Here is a 21,620-nt window from a genome sequence, read left to right on the forward strand (position 1 = left end):
GTGGTAGGCGCACATTCTCTGCAACGGAGATATCCTCTTTCTCCCGTCTACTCCACCGTCTTCCCTCGCGAATCCCTGCTCCTCCTCATCGCTCATTGCCAGTTGCTGCGACTTCGCTTTGGTGGCATAAGGAGGGCATCCATGTTGCAGACTGCAAGTGATGATTGGCGTCTTGACTTGCAAATGACACCATTTGGGGGTGCTGCTGGTGATGTTGGTGTTGGTGAGGATGGTGTTGCTATTGCGCTTGGTGTAGAGGCATCTCTAGCCCAAGCATCCCAGGAGACAGACCGGAGATCATTCCTCCCGCCATACCATTAACCTCCATCAAAGATCAAACCACTCCTACAAAGATAAAACATAGGAGCTCAAACAACCAACGGCAAAAAGCTCTCTCCTTTTTGTTTCTTTTTCTTCGTTTCAAAGAATAATCTAAAAAAATAAAACAAAACCCAGTAACCAAATCTACCTAAAAGACCCGGCAATGGAGGATTGAGAATTTGGGGTATTGAGAACCCAGTTACTTTCTTTATAGGTGTTTCCTTTCTCTTAATATGATCGGAGGAGCCTTAGTTTGATTATTCTGCAAAATGTTCTCAGAGTCGATTGTTTTTGTTTACGACGATCACCAATTCTAGTGTGTTTAATCTCTCTCTCTTTCTCTCTTTTTTTGATCGTTCGATGATTGTTTAATGTTGCCTATGGTGCAAAATTTTTATTGAAGTCTTTTTTCTCCTCTGTTTTTTGATGTCCATCTCCTAGTTTTCTGAATAGGTGATTCTGTTTGATCAACCTGATTGACCTTTAAATAATAGGAAAAGTATGAATTTCTATTTCAGTTTCCATATGTTCCTACGACATTCATTGTTTCACATTGGTGTGGTGGTTTTGTGTTAAAGTTTTAATCGTTGGACCATATAAAAGTTCTATTCGGATTATCGTCCATGAATATCATCCTCAGAAACTGTATGTACTCATACATGTACGGAGCACATACAGTCGGAGGTCGCCCAGACCACCACTGCCACAAGTCGGAGCATATACATGTAGGGGAAGTAGGTGGTTATTTTTGTCTTCTAACTGACGGTGAATTAATACTTGGTACTAAATTGTGGTAAAATGAAAATTTGGTTTGGATGGTAGATTGTCACGTTTTAAAGTACGAATATTAAATTGGCACTCGGCCTAAAGTACAGGGTACCTATCAAGAATTTTCCCTAACATTAACATTAGAATTATCAAAATATTATAAATCACTAATAAAATAATTTAAAATAATTATGTATCACGGACAAAATAAATTATAAATTTAAAAACTGTAACTTATTAATAAAATTATTAGTTTAAAATTGGACCAGACAGGCCAAAGCTGTTGTCTAGGTCAACAGTTCAATAGTTTAACTGGCTCAAGTCAACAAGTCGTTGACCAAATCAATGATTTTTTGCCAAAAAGTCATTTTAGGGTGAAATTGAATTGCTGATTCCTAGGTTTTTTGGTCCAACCATACAGTCTAATTCAGTTTTGAATATACTAATATAAGATTGGAGTGTGAATAGATTCATATTTGATCCATTTATAAACAAACCAAATTTGAATTTGGACAAATAGATACCATTTTGCAACTGTATATTAAACTCCACATAGCCCTCATAATTTTGGGGTTTGTCACTTACAAGGTGTCAAAGTAAGGCCTTCTGCTACTTGTAATGGAGGCTTGGGGTCGAATCCTGCCTACATTAGGGTTGGGGTGGTATGGGTTTGGGGATGGGCTACCCATAGCCCCATGTAGAAAAAAATGGTTGGTCATTTAACTCCCTAAACTAGTATTGTTTTTAAAATTCCAAAATGCCATAATTTTTTTTATTTGTAGAATGATATTACCCTATTCCATACATATTGTCCAAAAGAGAAAAAAAAAGTATTTGCAATCAGAACATTTTAGCCAAAGACCTATATCATTGAAATGAAACATACTTGAAAATCCAAGTGATGTGTAAAGGTTTCAACTAATATAAAGATATGGCATAGATTTTTTAGTTGAGATTAATTCAATGATCATAAAGACCACTTTGATGACCTAAATGTTTTGATTGATTTATTACATCATGCCGATGGGGTAAATTAGATGAAACCTTGGTACATCATTCAAATGCAATTCTATTAGATGGAATTTTGATACACCATTTGGATGGAGCAGATTCCTTGACTGATTTTTGGTTGCCATTTAGGTGTACAAGGTGGGCTCAAGTTGGGATTTCCACAAAAATTGAATGGGACTGACTTACAGGCTAAAGACGAAGCTGAAGCAGTGTAAATTTTATTGGACTTTCTCAAATAGTTTTAATTTGACTCTTGCAAAATAGCTAGAGAGCTCTCTCTCTGGTCTCCACCCCATATAATCGATGGACTTTAGGCATGTTTGGGTGAGCCAAGAGATGGGCGGGGTTTCAATACTACAATTTGACATGCCAATAACTCAATGCTTCAAACCCATGATATCTAAATCTGTTCTTTCCTTAATGAATACATATTCAATTTCTATAATTAGCTGTTTGTTTTTCAGTTTACTGGGTTGGTTAGTTTTCATTAGACTTCTGTTCAACATCAACTCCTTTAATTGAGCAAAAATCAATATATAGTCTTACGCATACATAGTCGTTTTCCTTCTTTTTAATCATAATGGACAAAATGGTTTTAATTTGCAGTGTATTTGCATGGTCTATGTTAATGTCTATAAACTTCATTATTGATTTCGTGGGTTTCATAATCTTGGGCTTTTATATAGACCTTAGACTAAAATTGGATATTGAATGGACTGCATCTGGGCCTAGAAGGAAAACTTCAGTGGGCTAAGCTTGAATTCATCACCCGAGACTCATGTTTAGCTTAAGAACAACTTGAACCTAACTTAAGGTCAAGTAGGAAAAGCTTGGCTTAGCCAAGCTCCCATCAAGGCCCTACAAACAATTAGTCTATTTATTTATTTTCTTGGTAGAAGCTACTATTTTTTGTTGGCTTAATCCTTTTTCCACAAACAAATTGAGGACTTTTGTATGAATACCGATTTTTCCACCATTCTTTTGTTAGAATGGCTGAGTTTGGAAGGAGTATAAATGCAAATATGTGGAGTGCAAAACCTTATATTTTGTATTATTTTGTATATATTTATGTTGTACATATTTGCATTTGTATTCTTTCCAAACTGAGCCAAAGTGATTTTGGGCACTTCACTTTTTTTTTGAAAGAACCAAAGGCATTCTTTCAACTAGAAAGTCAATTGTTAATCAAGCATATTAGTACTCTAAAATGATGTTTGTTTTACATTTGGAATTAGCGAAGAGTACCACACCCTTGATTAGTTGATCAATGTTTTATGTCAATGAATTTCTTAACCCGTGAAGTTAGAAAGACTATTTTGTTTCTTTTCTTGTGGTGCATTGTTTCCAAAAGAAGGCCGAGAACCAAACTTGGCAAAAGATGCAACAATCATTTATTAACTACCATTCTGTGGGGTAAAACGTTGGCAATGGTGGCTCCTGGTGGCATTCAGCATTCTCTTAGTTGCATGGTTTTTAAAACCGACTCGGAGGCCGAACTTTAGGGGTCTGATTACCAGGTCGAACGGTCGGCCTGTTTGACAAAAAAAATGAAAAGTGGTCAAAACTATTCGAACGGTTAACCACCCGGATCAGCGGTTTGCTGACCAAAGTCAACGGTTTTTTATGGAAAATCGAGCTTTGAGAAAAACCAGAACCGGTCACCTGCTTGGTTCCCGGTTTTTCTGGTCTGACCGTCTGGTCCGGTCCGATTTTGAAAACTATGCTTAGTTGTTGTGGGTCTTTCAGCTACGGGGAATACTACTATGATCAAGGTGGAAACAATAAATGGATGATAACCCTTGTTCAAACTGCATATTTCCCATTCCTCCTCCCTCTCCTTTCTCAATCTTTTTGTGCCCCTTCCACCACCACCACCAACTCTGCCTCCTCACCGTTGTGTACTTGTTACTTGGCCTACTTCTAGCTAGTGACAACATGATGTATTCTTATGGCCTTCTTTACCTTATAGTCTCTACTTATGCCCTCATTTTTTGGTTTGAATTGGCTTTCAGTGCAACTCTGCCCTTCATTAACTCTCAAAAGCTAACAATATTGTTCATCAACTCTGTAGTCCTCCTCACCTTATCAGCCATCCTAATAGTAATTGGATTCCTTTGCACCATTAGTGCATCAAATGCTTACACCCTACTGGTTTCCCTCATGCAACTTTCCTTTGAGAATGTCATAAGGAAGGAAACATTCTTTGTAGTTCTGGAAATGTAGAGATATACTTCATATGTGGCCACTTGTGCCTGCTTGGTTGGGTCTTTTCGCTAGTGGGAAATGGAGGGGGTCAAAGTTTTGGTTAGAAATTTCAAAGATTCGTGAATCCCCCACCACCAAAAAAAGAAAGAAAAAAAATCTCTATCTATATTTCCCACATCAATAATTTTTGTTTAAAATTTGTCCACATAAAGCTTTATTTTTATTCTACCAAAAAAGTGTTTGTTTTTATACTACAGGACCTGCTCGATTCACAATCAGAATCGGAATTAAAATTCCTTGAAATGGTCTATTCCCCTACTTGTTTAGTTTAAACAAGAATCATAATCAGCTAGAATGGATTCTCATTCCCAAGGGAGGGGGGAGGGAATGGTCATTCACTCCAATAGGGAATGCCATTCCATCTGGGATGGGAATTGGATCTTGTTCCATCCAACCAAATGGTTCAACTATTCTAATTCCAATTTCAGACCCTATTCATGCAAATCAAACAGACCCTTAGATATGTAACTAGATTTTTTTTTTTTGCTTTTTCGTGGCTAAAATTTTTATTTAGCTCATTTTTTGTTCTAAAAATATAAATTTGTAGAGTACAAAACCTTGTATTTTATATTATTTTATATGTATTTGCACTATACATATTTGTATTTATACTCCTTCCAAACTAAGCCTATAGAAATCAAGGGAGTGGGACCTTTTTTATGAGATGCAACTTTGGGTAAGTCTAGGTTGAACCAAGGCTTGATGGTTTGGAACTTTTTTCAAATTAGATTTGCACCTTCTAAGTGTTTTGGGTGAGTTCGCATTGACGCATGTGCCCCACATCATATCTACACTGAGAACATGCCCCAATGACAAGTAAGAGATATATTCCCAATACATGTTGAGATTGGACACCCACATTATATGCCACATGTAAGATTATTGGTTCATTTATAAAGTCCTATAGACTGCAGCTTGTAAAGAGTTATCGGAAAAATACAAACAAACCCAATACAGATTTTTGAATTCCACAGCAGACCTATAAACATTCAAAATGTCAAAACCCCCACTCTATACACCAATGCCTTCCTGTGAATTGACATCAATTCCGAGTTAGCACCTACCCCAATTGTACTTTGGGTCTAAAAATTCTGACCCTAAATTGAACCGTCATTCTCCCAAGGGTTATTAAACGGATCAAGTACACAACTTTACCATGTGGACCCACCTATTTATGACATGTGGAGTAATCCCATGGTGAACCCAAACTATCCAATTGGGGATCATCCACTTCCACTTGATTGGCCTAATGTTTAATTTTATGTCTATGTCAATCATGTCTTTATCTTGTATTAGTGGTTCTCCCAAGTCTCAACTAACCTAACCTACCAACTACCAACAAATCTTTTCTTAATTACTCAAAAGTCTTTTTCATCTTTTAATCTTTTCTCAACTTCAATGGACAAAAAATCAATGTCTTGTATATGGGCAAAACCTCTACATAGCTACATGTTTGTCTTTTATGCTTGGGAAAAGATTTCTCCAACGTGGAATAGATGTATATCCTGAACCAACTCCTACTAATGTTGTTATCAATCCAATTAATTGCATCACCAAAGTTGAGTGGTGCAAATTGCAAAAGAAGGTATCATGTAGAAGATTGAAGGGCTTTCAAACATGTTTTCATGTTCAGAATTTCTATTTCTAAGGCTTGGTTTGGAAAGAGTACAAATACTATAGTGTAAATACGTACAAAATAATATAAAATGCAAGGTTTTATGTTCTACATATTAGTATTTGTACTCCTAAATGGTTTTGTTCATGGGTCGGGTAACCCGAAAGCCCGACCCGCACCTTGGTCAGGCTTGGACATGTAATTAGGCCTGCGGGCCTGACCTTGGGCCTAAAACACCAAGCTCGATTTTTGTATCGAGCTGGGCTTGGGATTTGTAAAAAAATCTTGGCCTGACCCATTTATATAATATAAAATATATAATATTTATTATAATATATACATTAATAATTTAATATATATATATATATACATTTTTTATTTTTTTCTTTATAATCTCTCTCTCTCTCTTCAGCCGCTTCAGTAGTGACATGAGCTATATACTTCGGGCTCAAGCCGGGCTCGGGCTTGGGTCTTAAAAAATCCATTAATACAGAGTGAAAGCCCCGCCCGAGCCTGACCCATTAGCAAGTCAACTCCTAAACTGAGCCTAATAATTTGAGTTTGCTTGTATGAGCTCTATCCATTTAGAATGTTTTTGTAATGGTGCCACTAAATTGATCTTGATGGCTTAGCGGTGGGAGGGTCTTAGAAACAACAAATTAGTCTGGACTCAAATCTAGTCCCCACACCAAACCCACAACACATTGCAGTTGTATATGGGGACTATCTCCTGTGGTTGTATATTATCATTTATGTTGTACCCTATCATTTAGGGGGAACACTCTATTGGGAGTAGGTCTGACTTAGGAGTTCAGCTTTAGTTAGGAATGACAATTTTTCCCATTTCCCCGATCCCTGTGAGGATCTGCCTCGAATGGGGCAAGGATGGGGATGATTTTCCCCCTGCGGGGATGGGGATGGGGAAATTTTCATCCCTGTTAATGGGGATAGGGCAGGGACGGGGAAAGCACTCCCCACCCCGTGGGGACCCCGATCCCTGCTTTGTGGGATCCCCACTAATATATATGTATATATGTATACATATGTTATATATGTAAATATGTAAACATACATCTATATATTAATATTTTTAAAAATATGGTTGAATATTTTCTAATACGATTGTAAATGTTAACTATTTTATTTTTATTTTTTTAAAATAAAATAAAAAATAAAAACAAAATGGTTAGCATTATAAAGAATCACGGGGAATGGGGATCTCTGCAGGGATAGCGATCCCCGTGGGGATGGAGATGGGGATAAGCTTGTCCCCATTAGCGGGGACGGGTGAAAGAATGGTAGGATCCATCTAATGGATGCCAAGAAGGGTGTGGAATGGAGGGCGAATTTCAAAAAATAATTCCTACTTTCTTCCAACTGGGAATCATATTCCCTAAATTTAGAATACATTATTCAATGATCCTACTTGAACCATAAACAAACAAGATCTGAACCAAAAGGAAACAGGAAGGATTATACCTGATCCGGAGAAATAATATCTCCCAAAATTGGTGTTCACGCCCAAAGAAGTAACCAAGATCTGCTCCTGCTAAAGATGACACAGCTGTGGATGGAACGGAACCAGCAGGGTGCGTCCTACACACTGGATTCTTCACAAGAACCCTCTGGAAACCTTGAACACCGAATCCTTTTGTCTTTCTTGTAAGACTATTGTCAAGAATTGATTTCTTGACTTCATGTTGCTGCAAAGATCCAATCTTCCAATAGGGAGTGGCGGCGGCTGAAGGAGGAGAAGTCCAGGGACGAAGAGAGCAGAACTGTCTCTTCTCTCTGGAGTCTGTGAGAGATCAAATCTCAGATTGCAGGATGTGTTTCTTGCTTCCTCAAACCCCCCTAGTTCGAAATCTGATATTTCTGCTAGGGTTTTCTCCTCTCTCTTCTTGATTAAGAAACCTCCCCATATTTTGGGAGTTATTCCAATCCAAATCAGTATTTGGATAGGGGTTAATCTTAATCCTATATGCAGATTAAGTTAGTTAACTCCTGATCTTATCAGGAGGTTACCGGATTCAAATCTAATTTGAATTTGATCTCTTAGAGTGGATAAGGTCAAAGACCCAATTCTTTTACTAACACTAATCTCAGATTCGCCCCATGAACTGGTGATCATATCAGCCCAGTTCGAAATGGGCTTTTGGCCCATTAAGTGTTTAGTGTTTAACCAGTTTCCAACCTGTTGCCTAGTTGGGCTTCTTTGTATGGCGTGGGACCCAAGCATTGATCTACACACCAGCCACATGGATTCGGCCCAACCTTTATTACAAGGCTCAGCCGAATTCACTAAAAGACTCAGTGACCCCCTTGAGCCCATCACATGGACCCTATGGGCCCAACACTTACATTAAGTGGTCCTTGGGCCAAGCCATCTTATAAAAACCTAAGGACTGTGGGCAGGTGCAAGATTAGCCCATCATGTATTATCCTAAATGGTCTTACACTTAACCTCTCAGCCCTAAATGATCAAGCACTGCTCGACAAGAGAAGACCTCTCTCTCGGCTGCAAGGAACAGTGCCACACTCTCTACTCACATGGATTCCAGGAATTAAAACCTTTTGCAGATCTTTTGAAACCGTACATATACATATATATATTATTTTTTGCAAAACAAAATTCCAACGATTGAAATCAACTGCCGGCAGTTTGGTTTCCATCAGAGAGAGTGCATTCCCGATCATTACCATTATCCGACAAAGGGACTGATCATGTCACTATGACCACTCACTCAGATGAATTCTCAAACTGCCCCAACATGTCCAGGTTTTGACCCCCACTAAGGATCTCACTGATTGACACATCAAAGACAACCCGATCCGACACTTAGTGATGTGTCATAATCGAGTCTAGGGGTCAGGTGTAACTTTTCAGTTTTGCCCATCTGTCTCCAAGGTCTAGGGCAATACTGGAAATCTGGTCCAATTCAAGGGTTCAAGCAATCCCATACTACATGTGCCTTGGGTCTTACCCTGATGGCCGAAACAAGCCATCCCAACACTTGGTGGCACATTAGTATCAGCCTTGGTAGGATAAATCTCCCCAGACTTATCCAATGGCTGTGAATATTTAAAACTAACACAAGTTTCTATAAGTGTCCAGTTTTAGGGTCTTATACAGAATTACACCAAACAACATGAATCAAACATGCACTTTAATTTATTTCCACTAAATAACAAAAGTACATCAAATCCGATTGAAGCTAAGGGCATACAAGACTGTCTAACAATGGGGACGGGAATTTCTGTGGGGACAGGGATGGAGAGAGGCTCCCTGTCCCTGCCCCACCCCGTTGCCATTCCTAGCTTCGGTCAGTGCAAAGCCCATTTGAACAACCTTTACAACCTTGCATTGAGAATATCTCCATGTTTACGTGCCTTATTTCATGAAGAGATGTTCCAAATGCAAGGTTGCAAGAGATTGTTAGAACGGTGTGAACACAAGCTTACACCTGACTTAGACTTTGGGCACATGATTTGACCTTGTTTGGTGGTTTGGATGCAATGCCCTTTGTGAATTGCAACAATCTTATGCAGATGCCCTAAGATTTTTGCTTTTACAATATCCTAGCCTAGTTAACCTTGGCTGTTGGGCCCCCAACAACCTATGCTATTGAGAGTGTTTTAGGTTAGACATGCTCACCAATTCACGCCCATATCTATGATTATAGTTAAAAAGAAACAGGGAGCAACTACTATTTTATCGTAATGTGGCATTTCCAAAAAAGTTCTCAACAGTAGAGGCGTTGGCCCCTAACAACCGAAGTTTTTTCCATCCTATCCTAAGGCTGAGACAATTAAATCAAAGCCCTTGATTTGTTGCCATGACGCCACCTTGAATTAAAATGAAGTGACTTATTAGTAGAGCCTCTAATTAGGGTGTAACCGAACCATGGGCAATTTTTGCAAACAGAATCAGTACCACCGGTTTTTCCATTTTTCCAAATTGAAACCGAATCGGTACCACCAATTAAGCAGTCTATTGGTTTTAGTTTTTGACTAGTTCGATTCTTCAATTTTTCGGTTTTTTATATTTATAATATATATTATATAAATATATGTATAATATTATATTATAAATAATAAATGATATATAATATATTATAAATATTTTATAATATATAATGTATTTATAAATATATTATTATAAACATAATATATGTATATATTTATATAATATATACAAAATATGTGATATATATATTACCAGTTGATTCGATTAACTGTCATTTTTTTTTGTAGATTAACCAAAAATCAAACCAGTCCTTTGATTTTTCAAAAATACCTAACCGATTGATTGATTAACTACATTTTGTGATTAGATTTTCTGAATTCGGTTAGACTTTTTATGAACACCCCTACCTCTAATGCCATATTTCTATTTTAATCCTCTCATAAGAAAGTGTCATAGCAAAAGTGAAACATGGGGAAGAAAGGGCGACAAACAAATAAACATGGATGGGACCAATCATGGACAAGGGGGAGAGAGAGAGGTCCCCTGGTATCCCTAAAACTCCGCCCCTGCCCCCGCCCCTAGCATCAAACAAAATTATAATTCTTTATCAAAAGACGCAAATATTTAAAATAATGTTTTACACATAAAACAAAAGAAAAAACGGTTTAAATCTACGGTTACTTGGATATTAATAATGTACTGTACTCCATCAGTCATCATATAATGAGTGCCCCGGTGTCCAGATGTTACAGCTGTGCCAATGGGCTTTAGTCAGACAAACCCCTGGTATATAATTCACTAACAGTCCAAGCAACCCTGTCCATTGGCCAAGGCCCGGCCCAGGCCCAATAAATTATTGGTTGAATCACAATCTGAATCATTTTCCTTCTTTTTTTTTTTAATCATTAAATGCCTCCCTTGGTCAAAGATTGTTTGTGACCACCCCGGATTGACCGCATTATTCTGCGTCTTATTTTTATATCTTTTTTTGGTAATTGCCAATTTGCCATAAGCATGTTCCAAGGATAAATCCGTCTGGCCGTTTTTGGAGTTTAGTTCAATTATGGTCCTCCCATGATGATCACTTTTCTCACGTCAGATTGGAATCCCATTTTCATCCTTTCCCACATTTAATGGTAGGCAATCTGGCATTTATTAGCTCCCTCCCCAGTCCCCCCTAGCGCCAATCATTAACTCGAGATCCCTGTAGATCTCCACCGTCGATCTGACCGAGTGGGTTCTGCATGGCTCATTTATATCACGCCGTCTCGTCTACTACTGGAGCAATGGAATGAGGCAGGTGAGCAAGTACGTACAGTCACAGTCAGTGTATTGAATACCATGAAAATTCTCTTTTCATGTCCTTTTTGTTCCCACCTGCAGAGTGACGTTCCTACGGTGCGTTGCGCAAACATTGCTACTTGATGAAGATCTACCAACCGTTAGATTTTTCTCAACTACAATCCCACAATCTAGCCTTTGGTGCTGTATATGCTTTTCTTGCACGCCTTCTCTTAGCAACAAAATTCTTTAAAAGTGATAACTGAAAAAAGAAGGTGAAGGTGGTGAACTACTGAACTACCCAGTCTACCCTTTATCCAGGTGGGGCACGATGAGAGTGGACAAAACGGCTCAAATTGATCCCAATGAGGTGGGGCACGATGAGAGTGGACAAAACGGCTCAAATTGATCCCAATGATCGACGGCTCATATCATTCGAGTTCCTTACTCGATTGCCAAACAGAATATACTGAATCAGCTTTAGAGCTTGGATTGCTTCCACTACGCAGAAATGAAATTGATGGCTTGATGCTTTCATGCTTCTGCGGGCAACAGAACAAACATCGTCGGAGGAATGAATAGAAGCTGAGTAAAGGCTGAACCGTGGGTCTAGGCTTCCAGATTCAGACTGCAGCGGCCGTTATTCGAGGTTAGGGTTTCGACTTCCCAGTCCAGGCCCCCATGAATATCTCTTTCACTTGATTCTGATTTACATTGCATCTGCAATTGGATTTATGAAGATTAATTATTTGGTTTTTAATTTATTGCAGCGGATTAGTGTTGTTGGGTTCTGAAGTCAGACAGCCTTGAAGTATAATATATTAATCTCCGGAAGAGTTTTCACAGTTTCAGGTGAGCTTTCATTAATTTTTTTTTACTGAAGCCACAGTTGATTGTCCAAATTAATGCAAAAGTCCAAGCGGGAGTGTGGGACCAGGTTTTTAATTTAATTTTTCCCTCTATACAGAACAGTACTCATCATCTCCCCGCTTCTCTGTATCTGTGACAGAAAGGCAAGGAATTAGCAGAAGAAAGAGACACAAACGTAAGACGATGCTATGAGCCTCAGACAGCGCCCAGCTGCGGCCGCCTCTCGCGGTGGTGGTCCGGACCCTGGCTCCGGCTACGGTTCCACCCCGCCACAAGCCAACGACTATGAAGAACCTTTCAACATCATCCCCGTCCACAACCTCCTTGCTGATCACCCCTCTCTCCGCTACCCCGAAGTCCGCGCCGCCGCTGCCGCACTGCGTGCCGTCGGCGACCTCCGTAAACCCCCATACGTCCAATGGCGCGACGGCATGGACCTCCTCGATTGGCTTGGGATCTTCTTCGGCTTCCAGCGCGACAACGTCCGCAACCAGAGAGAGCACATTGTGCTTCACCTAGCCAACGCCCAGATGCGCCTTCAACCCCCTCCCGACAACATCGACTCCCTCGACCACGCCGTCCTCCGTCGCTTCCGTCGCAAGCTCCTCAGGAATTACACGCGTTGGTGCTCTTACCTCGGCTGCAAATCTAATATATGGATCTCTGAACGCCGTGAATCCCCTTTCGATCAACGACGTGAGCTCCTCTACACATCCCTTTACGTCCTTATCTGGGGTGAAGCCGCCAATCTTCGCTTTGTCCCCGAATGCATTTGCTATATTTTCCACCACATGGCTGGGGAGCTTAATAAGATCCTCGAAGACTACATCGACGAGAGCACGGGCCGAGCTGTGCTGCCTTCGATTTCTGGTGAGAACGCATTCTTGAACCGTGTTGTTACTCCTCTTTACCACACACTTAAGGCTGAGGTTGATAGCAGCCGTAACGGCACTGCCCCTCATTCCGCTTGGAGAAATTACGATGATATCAATGAGTACTTCTGGAGCCGGCGCTGCTTTCAGAAACTCAAGTGGCCTATTGATGAAGGCAGCAGCTTCTTTGTAGTTAAGGGTAAAAGCAAGGGGGTGGGCAAGACAGGTTTTGTAGAGCAGAGATCATTCTGGAATATTTTTCGAAGCTTTGATCGACTGTGGATCATGCACATATTGTTCCTTCAGGCTGCCATTATTGTCGCATGGGAGGGGAAGGAATACCCCTGGACTGCGTTGGAGAGCCGTGATGTTCAGGTTCGGGTGCTTACTGTCTTCATCACTTGGGCGGGTCTACGTTTCCTTCAGTCGCTGCTTGATGCTTGTACCCAGTACAGTCTGGTCTCAAGAGAGACGTTGTGGCTTGGGGTGAGGATGGTTCTAAAGAGCATTGTTGCCACGGTATGGGCTGTTGTATTTGGTATTCTCTATGGAAGGATTTGGTCGCAGAGGAATTCTGATCATAGGTGGTGTGCCGAGGCAAACCGCAGGATGGTGACTTTCCTTGAGGCTTCATTTGTTTTTATAATCTCAGAGTTGCTGTCATTGGCTCTTTTTATTCTCCCATGGGTTCGGAATTTCCTTGAGGGCACAAATTGGAGGATCTTCTATATCTTGACTTGGTGGTTTCAGAGCAAGGACTTTGTAGGTCGTGGCCTTAGGGAAGGTCTAGTGGACAACATAAAGTATTCCTTGTTCTGGGTTGTAGTTCTTGCTTCGAAGTTTACTTTCAGTTACTTTCTCCAGATCAAGCCCATGGTTGCTCCGACTAAGGCTGTTTTGAATCTCAGGAATGTGCATTACACCTGGCATAAATTTTTTGATGATACAAACAGGCTTGCAGTGGGGTTGTTGTGGCTTCCAGTGGTTTTGATTTACCTGATGGATTTGCAGATTTGGTATTCAATCTTTTCCTCCTTTGTTGGTGTAGTGGTTGGATTGTTCTCACACCTGGGTGAGATTCGGAATATCCAGCAGCTGAGGCTGAGGTTCCAGTTCTTTGCAGGTGCAATGCAATTTAATCTCATGCCACAGGAGCAGCTGCTGAATGCAAGAGGGACGCTAAAGAGCAAGTTGATTGATGCCATTCATCGATTGAAGTTGCGCTATGGGCTGGGCCGGCCCTACAAGAAGATTGAATCAAACCAGGTTGAGGGGTACAGATTTGCCTTGTTATGGAATGAAATAATTGAAACTTTCAGAGAAGAAGACATTATAAGTGACCAGGAGTTGGAGCTCTTGGAACTGACACCAAACACTTGGAATATTAGGGTCATACGCTGGCCATGTTTGCTCCTGTGCAATGAGCTGCTTCTTGCTCTCAGCCAGGCAAAAGAGTTGGTGGATGCACCCAATAAATGGGTTTGGTACAAAATTTGCAAGAATGAGTACAGGAGATGTGCGGTAGTGGAAGCTTATGATAGCACCAAATACTTGCTCCTAGACATTGTCAAGGATAACACTGAAGAGCATTCCATTCTTAGAAGCATTTTCCTTGAGATTGATCAGGCACTTCAGTTGGAGAAGTTCACAAAGACCTACAAGACAACTGTATTGCCACAGATACATACTAAATTGATATCTCTTCTGGATCTCCTAGCCAAGCCTAAGAAAGATGTAGCCCAAATAGTGAATGTATTGCAGGCCCTCTATGAGATATATATTAAAGATTTCCCAAAGGAGAAGAGGACCATAGACCTGCTGAGACAGGATGGCTTGATGCCTGAGAGGCACACAGGGTTGCTTTTTGAGAATGCTGTTGAGTTGCCTGAAGATGCCTCTTTCTATCGGCAGGTGCGACGTTTGAAGACTATTCTTACATCTAGGGACTCGATGCATAACATCCCAAAGAATCTTGAGGCGAGACGACGCATAGCCTTTTTTAGCAATTCCCTGTTTATGAACATGCCCCATGCTCCTCAAGTTGAGAAAATGATGGCATTCAGTGTTCTAACTCCTTATTACAATGAGGAAGTCCTATACAGCAAAGAACAACTAAGGACTGAGAATGAAGATGGAATTTCTACTCTGTTTTATTTGCAGAAGATTTATGATGATGAATGGGCTAACTTCATAGAACGAATGCGCAGAGAGGGGGTGAAGGATGAGAAAGAGATCTGGACAGATAGGTTGAGAGACCTCCGTCTTTGGGCATCATACAGAGGTCAAACGCTATCTCGCACTGTAAGGGGAATGATGTATTACTACAAGGCTCTCAAGATGCTGGCATTTCTTGATTCTGCATCTGAGATGGACATTCGGGAAGGATCGCAAGAACTTTCTTCTGTTGGTCCAATGAAACGAGATGACAATGTGGATGATCTGGGCTCAGCTCCATCCTCACGAAATTTGAGCCGTGCAAGTAGTGGTGAAAATCTGTTATTCAAAGGTCATGAATATGGGACTGCATTGATGAAATACACATATGTAGTTGCCTGCCAAATTTATGGGACTCAAAAGGCAAAGAAAGATCCACGTGCTGAGGAGATTCTGTATTTGATGAAGAACAATGAAGCCCTTCGAGTTGCCTATGTTGATGAGGTTCAGACAGGGAGGGATGAAAAGGATTATTATTCAGTTCTTGTGAAATATGACCAGGTTTTACAAAAGGAGGTGGAAATATACCGGATCATGTTGCCTGGTCCCTTGAAGCTTGGAGAGGGTAAACCAGAGAATCAAAACCATGCTATTATATTCACTCGTGGTGATGCAGTTCAAACAATTGACATGAACCAAGACAACTATTTTGAGGAGGCCCTCAAGATGCGGAATCTATTGGAGGAATACAGAAGCTACTATGGTCTTCGGAAGCCAACTCTCTTGGGAGTCCGTGAACACATCTTCACTGGTTCTGTCTCCTCACTTGCTTGGTTCATGTCTGCTCAAGAGACAAGCTTTGTTACATTGGGACAGCGTGTTCTGGCAAACCCTCTCAAGGTCCGAATGCACTATGGCCACCCTGATGTGTTTGATAGATTCTGGTTCTTGACTCGGGGTGGCATCAGTAAGGCCTCCAGAGTGATAAACATCAGTGAAGACATATTTGCAGGCTTCAATTGCACACTACGGGGTGGTAATGTTACACACCATGAATACATCCAGGTAGGTAAGGGAAGGGATGTTGGGTTGAATCAAGTATCAATGTTTGAGGCCAAGGTTGCTAGTGGCAATGGGGAACAGGTTTTGAGCAGGGATGTGTACCGGTTGGGTCATAGACTGGACTTCTTCCGAATGCTCTCATTCTTCTATACTACTGTGGGCTTCTATTTTAATACAATGATGGTGGTCCTGACTGTTTTTGCATTTGTTTGGGGCCGCCTTTATCTGGCTCTCAGTGGAATAGAGAAGTCCATGATTCAAAGTTCAAATAACAATAAAGCACTTGGTACAATCCTGAATCAGCAATTCATTATCCAGGTAGGTCTTTTTACTGCTCTCCCCATGATTGTGGAAAATTCTCTTGAACATGGGTTCCTTAATGCAATCTGGGATTTCTTGACAATGCAACTCCAGCTTGCATCTGTATTTTACACATTCTCAATGGGGACCCGTACACATTTCTTTGGCCGGACAATTCTTCATGGTGGTGCAAAATATCGGGCCACTGGGCGTGGTTTTGTTGTGCAGCACAAGAGCTTTTCTGAGAACTATCGACTTTATGCCCGTAGCCATTTTGTCAAGGCAATTGAACTTGGAGTGGTTCTGACAATTTATGCCTCATACAGCTCTCTTGCCAAGGACACTTTTGTTTACATAGCCATGACAATATCAAGTTGGTTTTTGGTAGTATCATGGATCATGGCTCCCTTTGTGTTTAATCCTTCTGGATTTGATTGGTTAAAGACTGTATACGACTTTGATGACTTTATGAATTGGATATGGTATCGTAGTGGGGTGGGCACTAAAGCTGATCAGAGCTGGGAAACATGGTGGTATGAAGAGCAGGATCATTTAAGAACCACAGGTCTTTGGGGGAAACTATTAGAAATAATCTTAGATCTTCGCTTTTTCTTTTTTCAGTATGGGGTTGTATACAATCTAGGCATTGCCAATGGGCATACAGGGATTGGTGTTTACTTGTTTTCATGGATTGGTATAGTTGTGCTCATTGGAATTTACGTGATAATTGCATATGCTCGAGACAGATATGCAGCAAAAGAACATATCTATTATCGGCTGGTTCAGCTCCTTGTTATTGTGGCTACAGTACTTGTCATCATTCTCTTGCTGAAATTCACCCATTTCAAGTTCATTGATATTCTCACATCCTTGTTGGGATTTATCCCTACAGGTTGGGGACTAATATCCATAGCCCAGGTTTTCAGGCCCTTTCTAAAGTCTACTGTAGTGTGGGAGATTGTGGTGTCTATTGCTCGTATGTACGACATACTTTTTGGAGTAATTGTTATGGCCCCTGTGGCTTTTCTTTCATGGATGCCTGGATTCCAGTCTATGCAGACAAGAATCCTCTTCAATGAAGCATTCAGTAGGGGACTTCAGATATCTCGTATTCTAACAGGCAAAAAATCCAATGAGAAATTGTGATTTGAGGTAATTCTTTGTTGACATCTTTTGAGACTTGTTTTCTGAAGTTCTATTTTTGTGCTCTATGCTTCTTTTGTGCTAGTGTTTTTGAATAAAATGGAGTTGCTACTTGAGTGGCTGCAATTTTACATCTGAAATTTGGATTAGTGTTTTGTCTTTTTTTTTTTAATATTTTAACTGTGGATAAATTAGGACTAAACTTGTTCTCACATGGTTGTTGAATGGAGCCATATTCAAGTGAGCTATTGACATTCATAATCCTTTCTGCCGTTGAGAAGCAAAGGCCTAGTGCTTAGTATTTAGTATATAGAACCTCTGCTTGAATTTACAGGTGGCACTAACCATATTCTGCAATTATTTTGAACCTTAGTAATTTTGTAACTTTCAGGCTATGGTTATACTATTATTTGTGCATGTTTCATTGTGGTTATTCTTATTTCCATTTGTCAGTCAAGACCATACATCTTGTATACCTTCAATAAGTTTCCTGTTATTAACAAATTAATTTTGTTCATTTCTGCAAAATTATCCAATTACAGGGCTCCCAGCACCATCTTCTTTAGATTATGGTTTTAAGTTTTTTTTTTCCTTTTTCTTTTTCATACTCTTTGGTACAGTGTGTCAAAGAAACTTGGGAAGTATGCATCACCCACATGTCGAAGGTTAGACTAAGGTGGCTAATTGTGGTGTTCAAGATATATTTCATGAATCGGTGGGAGAGAGGATAAAATAACCTGATCATTTTTTGTCAGAATCTGAAATTTCCTTTATATGTTATTGTAATAGTACCATTTAGGAGGTTTTCCTTTGAAACCTAGTCACGTCTATTATTTGGTGCATGCCCCTAATATTTCGAAGATGGGTATAAAGATGGTAAAAAGAATTGAAAAATCATGAGGGATTTCTTATAAGGACCTAGTAGTACCAAAAAGATTATTTTCTAAGTTGGGAGAAAGGTGTGCACTAAAATCGAGGATGGGAAGCTAGGTCTTGGAAAGGTGATTGCTAAACACCTTATGAGAAAATGGTTGTGGAGATTTTCTATTGAGGAGTGGAATCTTTGGCATTCAGTTACCAAGATTCAAGAGCAAATATGGATTGAACACTAATGGCTGGGGAGCAGGATGCACAACAGGGTCAGACTAAGGTGCCTTTTGAATCCTCTTGCCTCAATTCACCCTTTGTTTGGCAGGTTCATTATATAGGATCCAGTAACTAGTGTGATTGGATTGGAAGGTTGTGTTTCTTGGAGGATTATGAGATAATGAGTGCAGATTTCATTTCCCTCACATACCCAAAAGGCAATATTCTAAGAATTCTGATCATACTCCAATTCATGGGGGGACTAAATCATGTTGATTTGGAAAAAGGTTGTAAATATAGAAGTGAAACCTCTGGGATTTAAAGTTGGAAGGGGTATACCCAATGCCTCTAAGGGATACTGATGTTGGTCCTGAAGAAAATATTTCAAGGTCCGAAGACATTAGCGATGGACAGAAATCTGATGGACTTGCAAGAGTCATTAATAGTAAGGGTGAAGCTTTGGAAGTAGACCGACTTTTAAGAAGAAAACAATGTTAGAATTGGAAAGGATTGATGAGAAGAGTAAGGATTTGTTGGATCTCAGTAAGGATAATCTCACAGTCAGAAGATTCAAAAATCAAAAAAGGAACCTATATTGGTGTCAAAGGTATTTAAGTGCACCACTTGTGCACTAAAGGCGAAAGGTGATACAACCCAGTTCAACTTCAAAATGAGCCCATAAGAAGGATCAGCTTCAAAATCAATTAACCATTCATAATCATTCCTCAGATCATGTGCTGACGGAAAATACACTTGAAAAGGTCCTTGCATAACTAATCTTTAATTTAGAAATGGGGTTTAGAACCAAAATTCATCAAACCCCAATTCAAGGGATGGGGTTGTTTTCCCTAGAGTCATTTCCAAGGAAACCAGGCCCAGTGGCAGAGGCTGTTTTCATTGTGATCTCATCAAGAAAATGGTCAAATCTACGTTCTTCATTGTGGTCTACTTTCATATTTCCTCAAGTGGGTCTTACATGACATCACAATACACCATCTAAAGATAGTGTATTGGGGGGGGGGGGGGAATTATCACACCACATTGAAAATGGAAATGACCTAAGTGCGCATTTAATTTGACCACCTATGGTCCTTTAAAAAGTGTGACTAGATTCTGTGCTCATTTATTGAGATGGTACTCTATTAATATATACATTAGTCTCTAACAAGACAATGATGTGGCTTTTCAGGTTTGGAGATAGAACATGGTGTAGAAGGTCTTTTAAAGTTAAGAAAGGTTGGAGATCATTTCCATCTATTGAAGTTCTTAAGCGGGGATAGTAGTACTGTAGCTGCTGCCATATTCTTCCCATCCAGTGCCATTGGAGGGCAGACTTGACATTTCTTGATCTTTGGCTGCATCTTCCCTTTAATGCTGTAATTAATGAATTCACTAATCCGTTCGTGTGAGATTCTTTATCTGAGCAGATTGTAATTAATTTCACTAGAGGCCTTTTTGTTTGCTCTGGTCGACATCTTTGTGGTTTTTTGAGGTTCGGCTTATGTCAAATTTCTCCTGCGGAGTGCCAGCTTAGTGTGGCAGTTATGGGAAACACTTTATTATTTCTCTCTTCCTCAGTTCACTCCATCTGTCTTCCAGCTGCTGTAAGACTACCAGCCTACCACTTGCCTGTACGTTTACAGGTGGAAATATGGAACATTGCTCCCTATTCCTCTTCACTCATTGCAAAAAAAGAAAACACAGATGATCTCTCAATCTGTAAGTGACTATTTTTCCTTTGCCCTGCATATCTGAAAATTGTATTGACAGTTCTTTAGGTTGACAGGAGTTTCATTGCGAGAAAATATATTTGTATGGAGTGGATTTGGATGGCTGCAATCTCATGTACACTTTGTCATCCTACCGTATTCATTAATGAAATTACTGGCTTCTGAGTTCTGAATCTTCTGATTTACACTGGACATTACTTGTTGCCTGGCATGTGAGGCACAATTCAATGAATGAATGGATGAAAGAGGAAAGGGAAAATTCAAAATGCAAAATTTGCCTCCAAAGGGCTTATTTCCAGTCTCCACTTTTAACCCCCTTCTTTTCTCCTTCAAATTCCAACAGCAAAGCCTCTCCAATATTGTCATTGCAAGAATCCCAGATCTAAAAGTTTCATAGCGAATGCCAAAACCCAAAAGTCATATGCAAGTTCCTCCATTTTTATCAACAAAAGCTAATGGATCATAATAAGAATCTAATGGTTCAAAGTATCATATGATGATGCTTCATACTTGATTTGTATAGGCAACCTCAAAAGCTAATTTGTATTTGCAAATTCCTCCAAAGGGCATCTTCGCTATCGTTGATAACCTTCGTTGAGATGTTTATTCACCATCCTTTGTTCCCTAATCAACCCCCTAACTATACGCCTGGCTTATAACACCTTTCCTTGTCAAAGCCGCATTATAGAACAAATAAGGTTCCATTTGGAAGGAGTACAATACAAATATATAGAGTGCAAAACCTTGTATTTTGTATTATTTTGCATGTTTTTGTACTGTACATATTTGTATTTGTACTCTTCCAAACTGAGCCTAAATAAATAATAAAAGAGTATTATTTGGCAATATAGAGTCCAGTCTCTCTTCATCTTATATATAGGTGTGAAACGGACTGGACTGCCCACCCTCTCACTCAGCTTGGCTCGGCTCTGTTTCAACTGAGCTTTGAGTCGAGTTTGAGCCCAATTTACAGGCTTGTTCAATAATTGAGTCGAGTTTGAGCTTAATAATAATAATAATAATAATAATAATAATAATAATAATATATATATAATATTTTTATTTTTATATATAATAATAACTAATTATTATAATTCTTAATTTTTTAAATATCAAATATTTTTTTATATATAATTTTTTATTTTTATATAACATTTTTTCTCAAGTCAAGCTCA

The 21,620-nt window shown here is 39.7% G+C and overlaps 1 non-coding gene and 1 pseudogene across 2 annotated transcripts; both read left to right on the forward strand.

Moving 5' to 3' along the window:
• Window positions 1-11,720: 11,720 nt before the first annotated feature.
• LOC148880694 (callose synthase 12 pseudogene) lies at window positions 11,721-20,618 on the forward strand (annotated as a pseudogene). Its single transcript, XR_016104632.1, has 4 exons — window positions 11,721-11,877; window positions 11,999-12,080; window positions 12,238-17,638; window positions 19,905-20,618. The product of XR_016104632.1 is annotated as a callose synthase 12 pseudogene (transcript).
• LOC148880695 (small nucleolar RNA J33) lies at window positions 15,270-15,349 on the forward strand. Its single transcript, XR_016106432.1, has one exon. It is a non-coding gene; the product is annotated as a small nucleolar RNA J33 (small nucleolar RNA).
• Window positions 20,619-21,620: the final 1,002 nt, after the last annotated feature.

This window comes from Nelumbo lutea, chromosome 1, assembly GCF_056320005.1.
Source record: "Nelumbo lutea isolate HS-2025 chromosome 1, American lotus-T2T, whole genome shotgun sequence".
NCBI lineage: Eukaryota > Viridiplantae > Streptophyta > Magnoliopsida > Proteales > Nelumbonaceae > Nelumbo > Nelumbo lutea.